The sequence below is a fragment of the Syngnathus acus genome, unplaced genomic scaffold (assembly GCF_901709675.1).
Source record: "Syngnathus acus unplaced genomic scaffold, fSynAcu1.2, whole genome shotgun sequence".
Classification (NCBI taxonomy): domain Eukaryota; kingdom Metazoa; phylum Chordata; class Actinopteri; order Syngnathiformes; family Syngnathidae; genus Syngnathus; species Syngnathus acus.
The window spans coordinates 1-15,000 of record NW_023590251.1 but is presented as its reverse complement, the minus strand read 5'-3'; the positions used below and the strand labels follow the sequence as shown (position 1 = coordinate 15,000).

The window sequence follows — 15,000 nt, the reverse complement described above, 5'->3', positions numbered from 1 at the left end:
TTGATAGCTTTTTATGTGGTAGCACAAATTTGCCATTGCGACCTGCATTTTGCTGTATCAAAGTAAATGTCATGAAAAGTGGAAAAACCCTACATGGAAGTGCAATGTGTTTTTTTTTTTTTTTTTTACGGATAAAGACTGCTGCTTTGAGTTCACAGGGAGCCAGCCTCTTTATTCACTGTACATAGTCTGCTCTCTAGCGGTAAAAGACGTGAACTACAATGCTATGGATGACGCCACACAATATAGATTTGAAACTCGGGTATAGTTTCAATGTCGGAGTTAAAACTCGGCTTGCAGTTTCCGAATGCCATACGTAATGGGTGTTGTCAAAATTTGCTTTAACAATTGAAGTGGAAAAAGAAAAAAAAAGCTTACAGCACCTGGTATTCCCAGGCGGTCTCCCATCCAAGTACTAACCAGGCCCGACCCTGCTTAGCTTCCGAGATCGGACGAGATCGGGCGTTCTCAGGGTAGTATGGCCGTAAGCCATGGTTGAGCGCAAAATAATGCATTTTATAGATACAATCGCCCCTGAAAACCAAGACTTGGCGTTTCATGGAAACATGGCTATCATGAAAAGTTATTGACAGCTTTTTATGTGGTAGCACAAATTTGCCATTGCGACCTGCATTTTGCTGTATCAAAGTAAATGTCATGAAAAGTGGAAAAACCCTACATGGAAGTGCAATGTGGTTTTTTTTTTTTTTTTTTACGGATAAAGACTGCTGCTTTGAGTTCACAGGGAGCCAGCCTCTTTATTCACTGTACATAGTCTGCTCTCTAGCGGTAAAAGACGTGAACTACAATGCTATGGATGACGCCACACAATATAGATTTGAAACTCGGGTATAGTTTCAATGTCGGAGTTAAAACTCGGCTTGCAGTTTCCGAATGCCATACGTAATGGGTGTTGTCAAAATTTGCTTTAACAATTGAAGTGGAAAAAAGAAAAAAAAAAGCTTACAGCACCTGGTATTCCCAGGCGGTCTCCCATCCAAGTACTAACCAGGCCCGACCCTGCTTAGCTTCCGAGATCGGACGAGATCGGGCGTTCTCAGGGTAGTATGGCCGTAAGCCATGGTTGAGTGCAAAATAATGCATTTTATAGATACAATCGCCCCTGAAAACCAAGACTTGGCGTTTCATGGAAACATGGCTATCATGAAAAGTTATTGACAGCTTTTTATGTGGTAGCACAAATTTGCCATTGCGACCTGCATTTTGCTGTATCAAAGTAAATGTCATGAAAAGTGGAAAAACCCTACATGGAAGTGCAATGTGTTTTTTTTTTTTTTTTTTACGGATAAAGACTGCTGCTTTGAGTTCACAGGGAGCCAGCCTCTTTATTCACTGTACATAGTCTGCTCTCTAGCGGTAAAAGACGTGAACTACAATGCTATGGATGACGCCACACAATATAGATTTGAAACTCGGGTATAGTTTCAATGTCGGAGTTAAAACTCGGCTTGCAGTTTCCGAATGCCATACGTAATGGGTGTTGTCAAAATTTGCTTTAACAATTGAAGTGGAAAAAGAAAAAAAAAGCTTACAGCACCTGGTATTCCCAGGCGGTCTCCCATCCAAGTACTAACCAGGCCCGACCCTGCTTAGCTTCCGAGATCGGGCGTTCTCAGGGTAGTATGGCCGTAAGCCATGGGTAATCACAAAATCATGCATTTTATAGAAACAATCGCCCCTGAAAACCAAGACTTGGCGTTTCATGGAAACATGGCTATCATGAAAAGTTATTGATAGCTTTTTATGTGGTAGCACAAATTTGCCATTGCGACCTGCATTTTGCTGTATCAAAGTAAATGTCATGAAAAGTGGAAAAACCCTACATGGAAGTGCAATGTGTTTTTTTTTTGTTTTTTTTACGGATAAAGACTGCTGCTTTGAGTTCACAGGGAGCCAGCCTCTTTATTCACTGTACATAGTCTGCTCTCTCGCGGTAAAAGACGTGAACTACAATGCTATGGATGACGCCACACAATATAGATTTGAAACTCGGGTATAGTTTCAATGTCGGAGTTAAAACTCGGCTTGCAGTTTCCGAATGCCATAGTAATGGGTGTTGTCAAAATTTGCTTTAACAATTGAAGTGGAAAAAAAAAAAAAAAAAGCTTACAGCACCTGGTATTCCCAGGCGGTCTCCCATCCAAGTACTAACCAGGCCCGACCCTGCTTAGCTTCCGAGATCGGACGAGATCGGGCGTTCTCAGGGTAGTATGGCCGTAAGCCATGGTTGAGTGCAAAATAATGCATTTTATAGATACAATCGCCCCTGAAAACCAAGACTTGGCGTTTCATGGAAACATGGCTATCATGAAAAGTTATTGACAGCTTTTTATGTGGTAGCACAAATTTGCCATTGCGACCTGCATTTTGCTGTATCAAAGTAAATGTCATGAAAAGTGGAAAAACCCTACATGGAAGTGCAATGTGTTTTTTTTTTTTTTTTTACGGATAAAGACTGCTGCTTTGAGTTCACAGGGAGCCAGCCTCTTTATTCACTGTACATAGTCTGCTCTCTAGCGGTAAAAGACGTGAACTACAATGCTATGGATGACGCCACACAATATAGATTTGAAACTCGGGTATAGTTTCAATGTCGGAGTTAAAACTCGGCTTGCAGTTTCCGAATGCCATACGTAATGGGTGTTGTCAAAATTTGCTTTAACAATTGAAGTGGAAAAAGAAAAAAAAAGCTTACAGCACCTGGTATTCCCAGGCGGTCTCCCATCCAAGTACTAACCAGGCCCGACCCTGCTTAGCTTCCGAGATCGGGCGTTCTCAGGGTAGTATGGCCGTAAGCCATGGGTAATCACAAAATCATGCATTTTATAGAAACAATCGCCCCTGAAAACCAAGACTTGGCGTTTCATGGAAACATGGCTATCATGAAAAGTTATTGATAGCTTTTTATGTGGTAGCACAAATTTGCCATTGCGACCTGCATTTTGCTGTATCAAAGTAAATGTCATGAAAAGTGGAAAAACCCTACATGGAAGTGCAATGTGTTTTTTTTTTTTTTTTTTTACGGATAAAGACTGCTGCTTTGAGTTCACAGGGAGCCAGCCTCTTTATTCACTGTACATAGTCTGCTCTCTCGCGGTAAAAGACGTGAACTACAATGCTATGGATGACGCCACACAATATAGATTTGAAACTCGGGTATAGTTTCAATGTCGGAGTTAAAACTCGGCTTGCAGTTTCCGAATGCCATAGTAATGGGTGTTGTCAAAATTTGCTTTAACAATTGAAGTGGAAAAAAAAAAAAAAAAAAGCTTACAGCACCTGGTATTCCCAGGCGGTCTCCCATCCAAGTACTAACCAGGCCCGACCCTGCTTAGCTTCCGAGATCGGACGAGATCGGGCGTTCTCAGGGTAGTATGGCCGTAAGCCATGGTTGAGTGCAAAATAATGCATTTTATAGATACAATCGCCCCTGAAAACCAAGACTTGGCGTTTCATGGAAACATGGCTATCATGAAAAGTTATTGACAGCTTTTTATGTGGTAGCACAAATTTGCCATTGCGACCTGCATTTTGCTGTATCAAAGTAAATGTCATGAAAAGTGGAAAAACCCTACATGGAAGTGCAATGTGTTTTTTTTTTTTTTTTTTACGGATAAAGACTGCTGCTTTGAGTTCACAGGGAGCCAGCCTCTTTATTCACTGTACATAGTCTGCTCTCTAGCGGTAAAAGACGTGAACTACAATGCTATGGATGACGCCACACAATATAGATTTGAAACTCGGGTATAGTTTCAATGTCGGAGTTAAAACTCGGCTTGCAGTTTCCGAATGCCATACGTAATGGGTGTTGTCAAAATTTGCTTTAACAATTGAAGTGGAAAAAGAAAAAAAAAGCTTACAGCACCTGGTATTCCCAGGCGGTCTCCCATCCAAGTACTAACCAGGCCCGACCCTGCTTAGCTTCCGAGATCGGACGAGATCGGGCGTTCTCAGGGTAGTATGGCCGTAAGCCATGGTTGAGTGCAAAATAATGCATTTTATAGATACAATCGCCCCTGAAAACCAAGACTTGGCGTTTCATGGAAACATGGCTATCATGAAAAGTTATTGACAGCTTTTTATGTGGTAGCACAAATTTGCCATTGCGACCTGCATTTTGCTGTATCAAAGTAAATGTCATGAAAAGTGGAAAAACCCTACATGGAAGTGCAATGTGTTTTTTTTTTTTTTTTTTACGGATAAAGACTGCTGCTTTGAGTTCACAGGGAGCCAGCCTCTTTATTCACTGTACATAGTCTGCTCTCTAGCGGTAAAAGACGTGAACTACAATGCTATGGATGACGCCACACAATATAGATTTGAAACTCGGGTATAGTTTCAATGTCGGAGTTAAAACTCGGCTTGCAGTTTCCGAATGCCATACGTAATGGGTGTTGTCAAAATTTGCTTTAACAATTGAAGTGGAAAAAGAAAAAAAAAAGCTTACAGCACCTGGTATTCCCAGGCGGTCTCCCATCCAAGTACTAACCAGGCCCGACCCTGCTTAGCTTCCGAGATCGGGCGTTCTCAGGGTAGTATGGCCGTAAGCCATGGTTGAGTGCAAAATAATGCATTTTATAGATACAATCGCCCCTGAAAACCAAGACTTGGCGTTTCATGGAAACATGGCTATCATGAAAAGTTATTGACAGCTTTTTATGTGGTAGCACAAATTTGCCATTGCGACCTGCATTTTGCTGTATCAAAGTAAATGTCATGAAAAGTGGAAAAACCCTACATGGAAGTGCAATGTGTTTTTTTTTTTTTTTTTTACGGATAAAGACTGCTGCTTTGAGTTCACAGGGAGCCAGCCTCTTTATTCACTGTACATAGTCTGCTCTCTAGCGGTAAAAGACGTGAACTACAATGCTATGGATGACGCCACACAATATAGATTTGAAACTCGGGTATAGTTTCAATGTCGGAGTTAAAACTCGGCTTGCAGTTTCCGAATGCCATACGTAATGGGTGTTGTCAAAATTTGCTTTAACAATTGAAGTGGAAAAAGAAAAAAAAAAGCTTACAGCACCTGGTATTCCCAGGCGGTCTCCCATCCAAGTACTAACCAGGCCCGACCCTGCTTAGCTTCCGAGATCGGACGAGATCGGGCGTTCTCAGGGTAGTATGGCCGTAAGCCATGGTTGAGTGCAAAATAATGCATTTTATAGATACAATCGCCCCTGAAAACCAAGACTTGGCGTTTCATGGAAACATGGCTATCATGAAAAGTTATTGACAGCTTTTTATGTGGTAGCACAAATTTGCCATTGCGACCTGCATTTTGCTGTATCAAAGTAAATGTCATGAAAAGTGGAAAAACCCTACATGGAAGTGCAATGTGTTTTTTTTTTTTTTTTTACGGATAAAGACTGCTGCTTTGAGTTCACAGGGAGCCAGCCTCTTTATTCACTGTACATAGTCTGCTCTCTAGCGGTAAAAGACGTGAACTACAATGCTATGGATGACGCCACACAATATAGATTTGAAACTCGGGTATAGTTTCAATGTCGGAGTTAAAACTCGGCTTGCAGTTTCCGAATGCCATACGTAATGGGTGTTGTCAAAATTTGCTTTAACAATTGAAGTGGAAAAAGAAAAAAAAAGCTTACAGCACCTGGTATTCCCAGGCGGTCTCCCATCCAAGTACTAACCAGGCCCGACCCTGCTTAGCTTCCGAGATCGGGCGTTCTCAGGGTAGTATGGCCGTAAGCCATGGGTAATCACAAAATCATGCATTTTATAGAAACAATCGCCCCTGAAAACCAAGACGGCGTTTCATGGAAACATGGCTATCATGAAAAGTTATTGATAGCTTTTTATGTGGTAGCACAAATTTGCCATTGCGACCTGCATTTTGCTGTATCAAAGTAAATGTCATGAAAAGTGGAAAAACCCTACATGGAAGTGCAATGTGTTTTTTTTTTTGTTTTTTTTACGGATAAAGACTGCTGCTTTGAGTTCACAGGGAGCCAGCCTCTTTATTCACTGTACATAGTCTGCTCTCTCGCGGTAAAAGACGTGAACTACAATGCTATGGATGACGCCACACAATATAGATTTGAAACTCGGGTATAGTTTCAATGTCGGAGTTAAAACTCGGCTTGCAGTTTCCGAATGCCATAGTAATGGGTGTTGTCAAAATTTGCTTTAACAATTGAAGTGGAAAAAAAAAAAAAAAAAAGCTTACAGCACCTGGTATTCCCAGGCGGTCTCCCATCCAAGTACTAACCAGGCCCGACCCTGCTTAGCTTCCGAGATCGGACGAGATCGGGCGTTCTCAGGGTAGTATGGCCGTAAGCCATGGTTGAGTGCAAAATAATGCATTTTATAGATACAATCGCCCCTGAAAACCAAGACTTGGCGTTTCATGGAAACATGGCTATCATGAAAAGTTATTGACAGCTTTTTATGTGGTAGCACAAATTTGCCATTGCGACCTGCATTTTGCTGTATCAAAGTAAATGTCATGAAAAGTGGAAAAACCCTACATGGAAGTGCAATGTGTTTTTTTTTTTTTTTTTACGGATAAAGACTGCTGCTTTGAGTTCACAGGGAGCCAGCCTCTTTATTCACTGTACATTTTCAAAGTCAAAGTCAAAGTCAGCTTTATTGTCAATCCCTTCATATGTCAAGACACACAAAGAAACCGAAATTCCGTTTCCACCATCCCACGGTGACGAGACATACAAGTAGGCGACACAAAACAAAAACAAGAATGCCCAAACCATAAATAACAAATAATAAATAAAATAAAATAAAATGAGCGATGAATAAATAACAGACCCATTAAATATGAGGGGCAAAACCGAGCCAGTGTGCATACAGCAAGAACAGGACGCTACGCTGAAAGGGGGAGCGAGTTCAGGATCCTAACAGCCTGGAGTATGAAGCTGTTGGAAAGTCTGGTAGTGCGGGAGCGCAGGCTCCTGTACCGCCTCCCAGAGGGCAGAAGTTCAAACAAAGAGTGAGCGGGGTGACTCACATCACTCACAATCTTGGTCGCCTTGCGAGTGAGATGGGAGGTGTAAATGTCCTTCAAGGAGGGGAGAGAAGCACCAATAGTCTTGCTAGCCGTTTTCACAATGCGCTGCAGGGCCTTCAAGTCTTGGTCAGTGCAGCTGCCACCCCAGACAGCAATACAGCTGGAGAGGACGCTCTCAATGGTGCCGCGGTAAAAAGTAGTCATGACGGCCGGAGGAGACCCCGCTCGCCTGAGTTTCCGAAGGAAGTACAGGCGGCGCTGGGCCTTCCTCGCCAGCGACGCGGTGTTGGTGGACCAGGAGAGATCCTCACTGATGTGCACCCCCAGGAACCTGGCGCTGCTCACTCTCTCCACCACAGCACCGTCGATGGTCAGCGGCAGGTGTTGGGCGTGACCCTTCCGGAAGTCAACGACAATCTCCTTGGTCTTGTCGACGTTCAGCAGGAGGTTGTTGTCCCTGCACCACGCGGTCAGAAGGTCAACCTCCAGCCTGTATTGAGTCTCGTCTCCCTTGGTGATGAGACCCACCAGAGTCGTGTCGTCAGCAAACTTCACTATGCGGTTGCCGCTGCAGGTGGCAGCGCAGTCATGCGTCAGAAGGGTGAAGAGCAGCGGACTGAGCACGCAGCCTTGGGGGGCCCCTGTGCTCAGCGTGATGCTGGCGGAGATCTTGTCGCCAACACGTACCACCTGTGGCCTCTGACAGAGGAAGTCCAGTAGCCAGTTGCAGAGGCCGGTACTGAGGCCCAGCTTGTCAAGTTTGCTGATGAGACGCTGCGGCACAATGGTGTTGAAGGCAGAACTGAAGTCCACAAACAGCAACCTCACATACGAGTCCTTCCCCTCCAGGTGGGTGAGGGCCGAGTGGAGGGCAGAGCAGATGGCATCCTCAGAGGACCGTTTGGCTCGGTACGCAAACTGGAAGGGGTCAATGGTGGGGGGGAGAACTGACCGGATGTGCTCCAAGACAAGCCGCTCAAAGCACTTCATGACGATGGGCGTAAGTGCCACGGGGCGGTAGTCATTGAAGCAGGACGGAGCAGGCTTCTTCGGCACAGGTACGATGGTGGCTGCTTTGAAACTCGACGGGACGATGGCCTGCTGCAGGGAAGTGTTAAAGATGTCCGTGAAGACACCCGCCAGCTCACCAGCGCAGTCCTTCAGCGCTCGACCCGGGATGTTGTCCGGGCCCGCCGCCTTACGTACGTCGATAGCGGCAAGCGTCCTCCTCACGCTGTCGGCGGAGAGGCACAGGGGCAGCTCGTGGGAAGGGGGAGTGGCCTTCAGCGGGCAAGTGCTGTTCTGAGCGTCGAAGCGAGCAAAGAAGCGGTTGAGGTCATCGAGCAGACGGACGTCGCCATCACAGCTCTGCGGCGCGGGCTTGTAGTCTAGCGGTAAAAGACGTGAACTACAATGCTATGGATGACGCCACACAATATAGATTTGAAACTCGGGTATAGTTTCAATGTCGGAGTTAAAACTCGGCTTGCAGTTTCCGAATGCCATACGTAATGGGTGTTGTCAAAATTTGCTTTAACAATTGAAGTGGAAAAAGAAAAAAAAAAGCTTACAGCACCTGGTATTCCCAGGCGGTCTCCCATCCAAGTACTAACCAGGCCCGACCCTGCTTAGCTTCCGAGATCGGACGAGATCGGGCGTTCTCAGGGTAGTATGGCCGTACGCCATGGTTGAGTGCAAAATAATGCATTTTATAGATACAATCGCCCCTGAAAACCAAGACTTGGCGTTTCATGGAAACATGGCTATCATGAAAAGTTATTGACAGCTTTTTATGTGGTAGCACAAATTTGCCATTGCGACCTGCATTTTGCTGTATCAAAGTAAATGTCATGAAAAGTGGAAAAACCCTACATGGAAGTGCAATGTGTTTTTTTTTTTTTTTTTACGGATAAAGACTGCTGCTTTGAGTTCACAGGGAGCCAGCCTCTTTATTCACTGTACATAGTCTGCTCTCTAGCGGTAAAAGACGTGAACTACAATGCTATGGATGACGCCACACAATATAGATTTGAAACTCGGGTATAGTTTCAATGTCGGAGTTAAAACTCGGCTTGCAGTTTCCGAATGCCATACGTAATGGGTGTTGTCAAAATTTGCTTTAACAATTGAAGTGGAAAAAGAAAAAAAAAGCTTACAGCACCTGGTATTCCCAGGCGGTCTCCCATCCAAGTACTAACCAGGCCCGACCCTGCTTAGCTTCCGAGATCGGGCGTTCTCAGGGTAGTATGGCCGTAAGCCATGGGTAATCACAAAATCATGCATTTTATAGAAACAATCGCCCCTGAAAACCAAGACGGCGTTTCATGGAAACATGGCTATCATGAAAAGTTATTGATAGCTTTTTATGTGGTAGCACAAATTTGCCATTGCGACCTGCATTTTGCTGTATCAAAGTAAATGTCATGAAAAGTGGAAAAACCCTACATGGAAGTGCAATGTGTTTTTTTTTTGTTTTTTTTACGGATAAAGACTGCTGCTTTGAGTTCACAGGGAGCCAGCCTCTTTATTCACTGTACATAGTCTGCTCTCTCGCGGTAAAAGACGTGAACTACAATGCTATGGATGACGCCACACAATATAGATTTGAAACTCGGGTATAGTTTCAATGTCGGAGTTAAAACTCGGCTTGCAGTTTCCGAATGCCATAGTAATGGGTGTTGTCAAAATTTGCTTTAACAATTGAAGTGGAAAAAAAAAAAAAAAAAAAGCTTACAGCACCTGGTATTCCCAGGCGGTCTCCCATCCAAGTACTAACCAGGCCCGACCCTGCTTAGCTTCCGAGATCGGACGAGATCGGGCGTTCTCAGGGTAGTATGGCCGTAAGCCATGGTTGAGTGCAAAATAATGCATTTTATAGATACAATCGCCCCTGAAAACCAAGACTTGGCGTTTCATGGAAACATGGCTATCATGAAAAGTTATTGACAGCTTTTTATGTGGTAGCACAAATTTGCCATTGCGACCTGCATTTTGCTGTATCAAAGTAAATGTCATGAAAAGTGGAAAAACCCTACATGGAAGTGCAATGTGTTTTTTTTTTTTTTTTACGGATAAAGACTGCTGCTTTGAGTTCACAGGGAGCCAGCCTCTTTATTCACTGTACATAGTCTGCTCTCTAGCGGTAAAAGACGTGAACTACAATGCTATGGATGACGCCACACAATATAGATTTGAAACTCGGGTATAGTTTCAATGTCGGAGTTAAAACTCGGCTTGCAGTTTCCGAATGCCATACGTAATGGGTGTTGTCAAAATTTGCTTTAACAATTGAAGTGGAAAAAGAAAAAAAAAGCTTACAGCACCTGGTATTCCCAGGCGGTCTCCCATCCAAGTACTAACCAGGCCCGACCCTGCTTAGCTTCCGAGATCGGGCGTTCTCAGGGTAGTATGGCCGTAAGCCATGGGTAATCACAAAATCATGCATTTTATAGAAACAATCGCCCCTGAAAACCAAGACTTGGCGTTTCATGGAAACATGGCTATCATGAAAAGTTATTGATAGCTTTTTATGTGGTAGCACAAATTTGCCATTGCGACCTGCATTTTGCTGTATCAAAGTAAATGTCATGAAAAGTGGAAAAACCCTACATGGAAGTGCAATGTGGTTTTTTTTTTTTTTTTTTACGGATAAAGACTGCTGCTTTGAGTTCACAGGGAGCCAGCCTCTTTATTCACTGTACATAGTCTGCTCTCTCGCGGTAAAAGACGTGAACTACAATGCTATGGATGACGCCACACAATATAGATTTGAAACTCGGGTATAGTTTCAATGTCGGAGTTAAAACTCGGCTTGCAGTTTCCGAATGCCATAGTAATGGGTGTTGTCAAAATTTGCTTTAACAATTGAAGTGGAAAAAAAAAAAAAAAAAAGCTTACAGCACCTGGTATTCCCAGGCGGTCTCCCATCCAAGTACTAACCAGGCCCGACCCTGCTTAGCTTCCGAGATCGGACGAGATCGGGCGTTCTCAGGGTAGTATGGCCGTAAGCCATGGTTGAGTGCAAAATAATGCATTTTATAGAAACAATCGCCCCTGAAAACCAAGACTTGGCGTTTCATGGAAACATGGCTATCATGAAAAGTTATTGATAGCTTTTTATGTGGTAGCACAAATTTGCCATTGCGACCTGCATTTTGCTGTATCAAAGTAAATGTCATGAAAAGTGGAAAAACCCTACATGGAAGTGCAATGTGTTTTGTTTTTTGTTTTTTTACTGATAAAGACTGCTGCTTTGAGTTCACAGGGAGCCAGCCTCTTTATTCACTGTACATAGTCTGCTCTCTAGCGGTAAAAGACGTGAACTACAATGCTATGGATGACGCCACACAATATAGATTTGAAACTCGGGTATAGTGTCAATGTCGGAGTTAAAACTCGGCTTGCAGTTTCCGAATGCCATACGTAATGGGTGTTGTCAAAATTTGCTTTAACAATTGAAGTGGAAAAAGAAAAAAAAAGCTTACAGCACCTGGTATTCCCAGGCGGTCTCCCATCCAAGTACTAACCAGGCCCGACCCTGCTTAGCTTCCGAGATCGGACGAGATCGGGCGTTCTCAGGGTAGTATGGCCGTAAGCCATGGTTGAGTGCAAAATAATGCATTTTATAGATACAATCGCCCCTGAAAACCAAGACTTGGCGTTTCATGGAAACATGGCTATCATGAAAAGTTATTGACAGCTTTTTATGTGGTAGCACAAATTTGCCATTGCGACCTGCATTTTGCTGTATCAAAGTAAATGTCATGAAAAGTGGAAAAACCCTACATGGAAGTGCAATGTGTTTTTTTTTTTTTTTTTTTACGGATAAAGACTGCTGCTTTGAGTTCACAGGGAGCCAGCCTCTTTATTCACTGTACATAGTCTGCTCTCTCGCGGTAAAAGACGTGAACTACAATGCTATGGATGACGCCACACAATATAGATTTGAAACTCGGGTATAGTTTCAATGTCGGAGTTAAAACTCGGCTTGCAGTTTCCGAATGCCATAGTAATGGGTGTTGTCAAAATTTGCTTTAACAATTGAAGTGGAAAAAAAAAAAAAAAAAAAGCTTACAGCACCTGGTATTCCCAGGCGGTCTCCCATCCAAGTACTAACCAGGCCCGACCCTGCTTAGCTTCCGAGATCGGACGAGATCGGGCGTTCTCAGGGTAGTATGGCCGTAAGCCATGGTTGAGTGCAAAATAATGCATTTTATAGATACAATCGCCCCTGAAAACCAAGACTTGGCGTTTCATGGAAACATGGCTATCATGAAAAGTTATTGACAGCTTTTTATGTGGTAGCACAAATTTGCCATTGCGACCTGCATTTTGCTGTATCAAAGTAAATGTCATGAAAAGTGGAAAAACCCTACATGGAAGTGCAATGTGTTTTTTTTTTTTTTTTTACGGATAAAGACTGCTGCTTTGAGTTCACAGGGAGCCAGCCTCTTTATTCACTGTACATAGTCTGCTCTCTAGCGGTAAAAGACGTGAACTACAATGCTATGGATGACGCCACACAATATAGATTTGAAACTCGGGTATAGTTTCAATGTCGGAGTTAAAACTCGGCTTGCAGTTTCCGAATGCCATACGTAATGGGTGTTGTCAAAATTTGCTTTAACAATTGAAGTGGAAAAAGAAAAAAAAAGCTTACAGCACCTGGTATTCCCAGGCGGTCTCCCATCCAAGTACTAACCAGGCCCGACCCTGCTTAGCTTCCGAGATCGGGCGTTCTCAGGGTAGTATGGCCGTAAGCCATGGGTAATCACAAAATCATGCATTTTATAGAAACAATCGCCCCTGAAAACCAAGACTTGGCGTTTCATGGAAACATGGCTATCATGAAAAGTTATTGATAGCTTTTTATGTGGTAGCACAAATTTGCCATTGCGACCTGCATTTTGCTGTATCAAAGTAAATGTCATGAAAAGTGGAAAAACCCTACATGGAAGTGCAATGTGTTTTTTTTTTTTTTTTTTTACGGATAAAGACTGCTGCTTTGAGTTCACAGGGAGCCAGCCTCTTTATTCACTGTACATAGTCTGCTCTCTCGCGGTAAAAGACGTGAACTACAATGCTATGGATGACGCCACACAATATAGATTTGAAACTCGGGTATAGTTTCAATGTCGGAGTTAAAACTCGGCTTGCAGTTTCCGAATGCCATAGTAATGGGTGTTGTCAAAATTTGCTTTAACAATTGAAGTGGAAAAAAAAAAAAAAAAAAGCTTACAGCACCTGGTATTCCCAGGCGGTCTCCCATCCAAGTACTAACCAGGCCCGACCCTGCTTAGCTTCCGAGATCGGACGAGATCGGGCGTTCTCAGGGTAGTATGGCCGTAAGCCATGGTTGAGTGCAAAATAATGCATTTTATAGAAACAATCGCCCCTGAAAACCAAGACTTGGCGTTTCATGGAAACATGGCTATCATGAAAAGTTATTGATAGCTTTTTATGTGGTAGCACAAATTTGCCATTGCGACCTGCATTTTGCTGTATCAAAGTAAATGTCATGAAAAGTGGAAAAACCCTACATGGAAGTGCAATGTGTTTTGTTTTTTGTTTTTTTACTGATAAAGACTGCTGCTTTGAGTTCACAGGGAGCCAGCCTCTTTATTCACTGTACATAGTCTGCTCTCTAGCGGTAAAAGACGTGAACTACAATGCTATGGATGACGCCACACAATATAGATTTGAAACTCGGGTATAGTTTCAATGTCGGAGTTAAAACTCGGCTTGCAGTTTCCGAATGCCATACGTAATGGGTGTTGTCAAAATTTGCTTTAACAATTGAAGTGGAAAAAGAAAAAAAAAAGCTTACAGCACCTGGTATTCCCAGGCGGTCTCCCATCCAAGTACTAACCAGGCCCGACCCTGCTTAGCTTCCGAGATCGGACGAGATCGGGCGTTCTCAGGGTAGTATGGCCGTAAGCCATGGTTGAGTGCAAAATAATGCATTTTATAGATACAATCGCCCCTGAAAACCAAGACTTGGCGTTTCATGGAAACATGGCTATCATGAAAAGTTATTGACAGCTTTTTATGTGGTAGCACAAATTTGCCATTGCGACCTGCATTTTGCTGTATCAAAGTAAATGTCATGAAAAGTGGAAAAACCCTACATGGAAGTGCAATGTGTTTTTTTTTTTTTTTTTTTACGGATAAAGACTGCTGCTTTGAGTTCACAGGGAGCCAGCCTCTTTATTCACTGTACATAGTCTGCTCTCTAGCGGTAAAAGACGTGAACTACAATGCTATGGATGACGCCACACAATATAGATTTGAAACTCGGGTATAGTTTCAATGTCGGAGTTAAAACTCGGCTTGCAGTTTCCGAATGCCATACGTAATGGGTGTTGTCAAAATTTGCTTTAACAATTGAAGTGGAAAAAAAAAAAAAAAAAAGCTTACAGCACCTGGTATTCCCAGGCGGTCTCCCATCCAAGTACTAACCAGGCCCGACCCTGCTTAGCTTCCGAGATCGGACGAGATCGGGCGTTCTCAGGGTAGTATGGCCGTAAGCCATGGTTGAGTGCAAAATAATGCATTTTATAGATACAATCGCCCCTGAAAACCAAGACTTGGCGTTTCATGGAAACATGGCTATCATGAAAAGTTATTGACAGCTTTTTATGTGGTAGCACAAATTTGCCATTGCGACCTGCATTTTGCTGTATCAAAGTAAATGTCATGAAAAGTGGAAAAACCCTACATGGAAGTGCAATGTGTTTTTTTTTTTTTTTTTACGGATAAAGACTGCTGCTTTGAGTTCACAGGGAGCCAGCCTCTTTATTCACTGTACATAGTCTGCTCTCTAGCGGTAAAAGACGTGAACTACAATGCTATGGATGACGCCACACAATATAGATTTGAAACTCGGGTATAGTTTCAATGTCGGAGTTAAAACTCGGCTTGCAGTTTCCGAATGCCATACGTAATGGGTGTTGTCAAAATTTGCTTTAACAATTGAAGTGGAAAAAGAAAAAAAAAGC

At 43.2% G+C, this 15,000-nt stretch overlaps 15 non-coding genes and 7 pseudogenes across 15 annotated transcripts; all 22 read right to left on the bottom strand.

Annotated features, from left to right (window-relative positions):
• Positions 1-371: 371 nt before the first annotated feature.
• Positions 372-490, bottom strand: LOC119119340. The gene has a single exon (XR_005097251.1). It is a non-coding gene; the product is annotated as a 5S ribosomal RNA (ribosomal RNA).
• A 470-nt stretch (positions 491-960) lies between these two features.
• Positions 961-1,079, bottom strand: LOC119119339. The gene has a single exon (XR_005097250.1). It is a non-coding gene; the product is annotated as a 5S ribosomal RNA (ribosomal RNA).
• Positions 1,080-1,546: 467 nt separating this feature from the next.
• Positions 1,547-1,655, bottom strand: LOC119119351 (annotated as a pseudogene).
• Positions 1,656-2,124: 469 nt separating this feature from the next.
• On the bottom strand, positions 2,125-2,243 carry LOC119119338. The gene has a single exon (XR_005097249.1). It is a non-coding gene; the product is annotated as a 5S ribosomal RNA (ribosomal RNA).
• A 466-nt stretch (positions 2,244-2,709) lies between these two features.
• On the bottom strand, positions 2,710-2,818 carry LOC119119350 (annotated as a pseudogene).
• Positions 2,819-3,288: 470 nt separating this feature from the next.
• LOC119119337 lies at positions 3,289-3,407 on the bottom strand. Its single transcript, XR_005097248.1, has one exon. It is a non-coding gene; the product is annotated as a 5S ribosomal RNA (ribosomal RNA).
• Positions 3,408-3,874: 467 nt separating this feature from the next.
• LOC119119336 lies at positions 3,875-3,993 on the bottom strand. The gene has a single exon (XR_005097247.1). It is a non-coding gene; the product is annotated as a 5S ribosomal RNA (ribosomal RNA).
• Positions 3,994-4,461: 468 nt separating this feature from the next.
• On the bottom strand, positions 4,462-4,570 carry LOC119119349 (annotated as a pseudogene).
• Positions 4,571-5,038: 468 nt separating this feature from the next.
• LOC119119335 lies at positions 5,039-5,157 on the bottom strand. Its single transcript, XR_005097246.1, has one exon. It is a non-coding gene; the product is annotated as a 5S ribosomal RNA (ribosomal RNA).
• A 466-nt stretch (positions 5,158-5,623) lies between these two features.
• On the bottom strand, positions 5,624-5,732 carry LOC119119348 (annotated as a pseudogene).
• Positions 5,733-6,201: 469 nt separating this feature from the next.
• LOC119119334 lies at positions 6,202-6,320 on the bottom strand. The gene has a single exon (XR_005097245.1). It is a non-coding gene; the product is annotated as a 5S ribosomal RNA (ribosomal RNA).
• A 2,247-nt stretch (positions 6,321-8,567) lies between these two features.
• Positions 8,568-8,686, bottom strand: LOC119119344. Its single transcript, XR_005097255.1, has one exon. It is a non-coding gene; the product is annotated as a 5S ribosomal RNA (ribosomal RNA).
• Positions 8,687-9,152: 466 nt separating this feature from the next.
• Positions 9,153-9,261, bottom strand: LOC119119347 (annotated as a pseudogene).
• A 469-nt stretch (positions 9,262-9,730) lies between these two features.
• Positions 9,731-9,849, bottom strand: LOC119119333. The gene has a single exon (XR_005097244.1). It is a non-coding gene; the product is annotated as a 5S ribosomal RNA (ribosomal RNA).
• A 465-nt stretch (positions 9,850-10,314) lies between these two features.
• On the bottom strand, positions 10,315-10,423 carry LOC119119346 (annotated as a pseudogene).
• A 470-nt stretch (positions 10,424-10,893) lies between these two features.
• LOC119119332 lies at positions 10,894-11,012 on the bottom strand. The gene has a single exon (XR_005097243.1). It is a non-coding gene; the product is annotated as a 5S ribosomal RNA (ribosomal RNA).
• A 468-nt stretch (positions 11,013-11,480) lies between these two features.
• LOC119119354 lies at positions 11,481-11,599 on the bottom strand. The gene has a single exon (XR_005097258.1). It is a non-coding gene; the product is annotated as a 5S ribosomal RNA (ribosomal RNA).
• A 471-nt stretch (positions 11,600-12,070) lies between these two features.
• On the bottom strand, positions 12,071-12,189 carry LOC119119353. The gene has a single exon (XR_005097257.1). It is a non-coding gene; the product is annotated as a 5S ribosomal RNA (ribosomal RNA).
• Positions 12,190-12,655: 466 nt separating this feature from the next.
• Positions 12,656-12,764, bottom strand: LOC119119345 (annotated as a pseudogene).
• Positions 12,765-13,234: 470 nt separating this feature from the next.
• On the bottom strand, positions 13,235-13,353 carry LOC119119352. Its single transcript, XR_005097256.1, has one exon. It is a non-coding gene; the product is annotated as a 5S ribosomal RNA (ribosomal RNA).
• Positions 13,354-13,822: 469 nt separating this feature from the next.
• Positions 13,823-13,941, bottom strand: LOC119119342. Its single transcript, XR_005097253.1, has one exon. It is a non-coding gene; the product is annotated as a 5S ribosomal RNA (ribosomal RNA).
• A 471-nt stretch (positions 13,942-14,412) lies between these two features.
• On the bottom strand, positions 14,413-14,531 carry LOC119119331. Its single transcript, XR_005097242.1, has one exon. It is a non-coding gene; the product is annotated as a 5S ribosomal RNA (ribosomal RNA).
• Between the last annotated feature and the right edge of the window lie 469 nt (positions 14,532-15,000).